Genomic DNA, 3374 nt, shown 5'->3' on the forward strand with positions numbered 1-3374 from the left:
TGCAAAGAAACAGGACTAGAACCAGAGCAGAGACAGAACCAGAACCACAGCAGAGACCAAACCAGGACCGGTGGAGTGACAGAACCAGGACCAGTACATAGACAGAACCAGGACCAGTACAGGGAGACAGAACCAGAACGAATGCAGAGAGAGAACCAGAAAAGTGCAGAGAGACATAACTAAAACCAGTTCAGAGAAAGAACTGGAACGAGTTCTGAGACAGCACCAGAATCAGTGCAGAGACAGAAACAGAACCAGTGCAGAGACAGAAACAGAACCAGTGCAGAGCTAGAACCAGGACCAGTGCAGAAAAACAGAACTAGAACCGGAGACTGAACCAAAACCAGTGAAGAGACAGAACCAGAACCAGTTTAGAGACATATGAACTTACGAATTAAGGGCAGGAGTAGGCCATTCGGCCCCTCGAGCCTGCTCTGCCATTTGATATGATCATGGCTGATCTGACTGTGACCTCAACCCTACTTTCCCGTCTACCTACTATAACCTTTGACTCCTTGTTAATCAGGAATCTATCTAACTCAGCCTTAAAAATATTCACTGACCCTGCCTCCACCGCTCTCTGGGGAAGGGAGTTCCACAGACTCACGACTCCCAGAGAAAAAAATTTCCCCTCATCTCCGTCTTAAATTGGAGACCCCTTATTTTTAAACTGTGGCCCCTAGTTCTAATCTCTCCCACAAGGGGAAACATCCTCTCAGCATCTACCCCTTCAAGTCCCCTCAGGATCTTATATGTTTCAATAAAATCACCTCTCATTCTTCTAAACTTCAGTGTATACAGGCCCAACTTGTCCAACCTTTCCTCATAAGATAACCCCCTCATCCCAGGAATCAGTCGAGTGAACTTTCTCTGAACCAACTCCAAAGCAATTATGTCCTTTCTTAAATATGGAGACCAAAACTGCACACAGTATTCTAGATGTGGTCTCACCAATGCCCTGTACAACTGTAGCAAAACATCTCTACTTTTATATTCCATTCCCCTTGCAATAAATGATAACATTCCATTTGCCTTCCTAATCACTTGCTGTACCTGCATACTAACTTTTTGTGGTTCATGTACTAGGACACCCAGATCCCTCTGTACCTCAGAGTTCTGCAATCTCTCTCCATTTAAATAATATACTGCTTTTCTATTCCTCCTGCCAAAGAGGACAAGTTCACATTTTCTCACATTATACTCCATCTGCCAAATTTTTGCCCTCGCTTAACCTATCGATATCCCTTTGCAGAATCCTTGGCCCCGATATTACCAGGGAGACCGAATGGCAGCGGGGGGGCGACTGGACGCGTGGGTAACCCACCGAGTAAAATCCGTCTGTTTCCCACGCGCACGTGGGTAAATTGAAGCCACTTACCGTGGTTTCCAGGTTTCCTGTCGTCAACCTGCGCAGCGGGCGGACTGCGCACCCGCATCACAGGCTGTCAGCTGGAGGAGCTCTATTTAAAGGGGCAGTCCTCCAATGCTGCTCCTGCAGCAAACACCCAAAATTATACAATGGATCAAACCAGGGGAAAGGCTGCACCCAGGTTTACCAATGCCTCACTCCAGGTCCTACTGGATGGGGTGAGGAGGAGGAGGGAGATTTTCTATCCGGCGGACGGGAGGAAGTGGCCTGTCTCTGCCATCAAGAAGGCCTGGCTCGAGGTGAGTACACTTACTCATTCTCCTGCATTCCGTCTTCCACATCACCGCCCTCACCCACAGCTCATTCTGCACTGCCCACACTACTCTATCAGATCACTCCTCACACCCACTCAAAGCTCATCCTCTACTTACCTGCACTTCCTCACCTCCCCATTACTCACCCCACCACGACCACTCAACCCAATCCTCATACAATGTCATGGCTCTGTCTCATACTCACCCTCTGATGCATCTCTTTCACGATCAGCCTCACCCAAACCAATGCATTCAGCGGTTGGCCAGGTCACCATCACTCACTCAGGCCTCTCTACTTTCTCCCCTTATAAAAGAGAGCCCAGAATGCTCGGGAGAGGGCAAAGACCGGAGGGGGGCCACAACATCACAGACGCGGAGCAGTAGGCTCTTGAAGTGAGCCGAACCCTCGAGTGCCTGTCCATCGGGGACACCGAGACAAACGTCTGGTGACAGAACTTTAACATTCAGCACTCACAATAACAAATGATGTTAACATGCCTTGCCATTTTCAGCACCTCAACATCTGTCATCATGCTTAATATTGCCTTCTGTTCTCTTACAGGGCCTTCAGCGACCGCTGTGATGCGGAGGGCGATTCCTCAGAGGACCTGCCGGCCTCTGAGGGGGCACCGTCACATCTGAGCGAGCCATCCACCAGCGCAGATACACACACCTCGGTGGGTCCCCATCCTCAGTTAGTTGGATTGGCACATGGTGAGTCACCACACACACGTGAGCACGAGCAGACACTGGTGGCAGGGGCAGATGTGGAGAGTCCGCTTCGGTGGGAGCACTCCTCTCCAGGCTCTGCTTGGCTGGACGCAGATGCTGAACCCTGGGGGCCATCCATGAAAAGGAGAATGATCGAGGGGCGGCAGCACATTTGCGAGTTGCTGGAACAGGTGCCACGCGCACTCTCCACAATTGTGCAGAGGATGGAGGAGTCCAACTCCTGCATGAGTGGAATGGTGGCACAGGTAAGGGAGGGAATCTCTGAGATACTGTCACGGGGACGTGAGGGAATCTCTGAGATAGTGTCGCGGGTATGTGCGGGAATGTCTGCGATGGAAGGAAGGCTAGCCTCCATCGAGCTTCAAGCACGGCTCACCAAAGAGTCCACTGAGGCCCTGACAATGGCCGTTCGGACTCAGGGTGAGCAACTTTCTGCTGCCTTATCAGGCAGGCAGATACTCTGGCACTGGCCTTACAAGGCTTCACACATGTCCTCCAAACTGTCGTCCAGCAGAGTGGTAGGAGTGGTGTGAGCCTGGCCCAGGAAAGGGATGATGGCAAAAGGGGACATGGAAGTGGGGATGCCACTCAAAGCGCTCCCACATCTCATTTGTTGCCCCCCTCTCAACCAGTACCCGCAATGCTGCCTCCTCTCCAGGTGGCCGAGTCTGCCCCAGAACAGGTGCAGGTGGAGCAGTCTCTGGAGGGGCCCTCATGGGCTCCAAAACCTAGAGGGCGTAGGCCCAAAGCATCTAATCAGTCAGGGCATGAACAAGAGCAACCTGCCACTACCTCTGCTGCAGCCACAGGGGAGGCACCACGTAGGAGTAGTCGGAAGCGAAAGGTGAAGGTTTTGTGAGCACGAAGGGGATGCACAAGGGTGTTTGATAGTTGGTCATGTTTTTTATTTATATTTGATTTTTGTTAATGGCACATTAAATATTATTATTGTCACCACT

This window comes from Heptranchias perlo, chromosome 29 (genome assembly GCF_035084215.1).
Source record: "Heptranchias perlo isolate sHepPer1 chromosome 29, sHepPer1.hap1, whole genome shotgun sequence".
NCBI classification, from domain to species: domain Eukaryota; kingdom Metazoa; phylum Chordata; class Chondrichthyes; order Hexanchiformes; family Hexanchidae; genus Heptranchias; species Heptranchias perlo.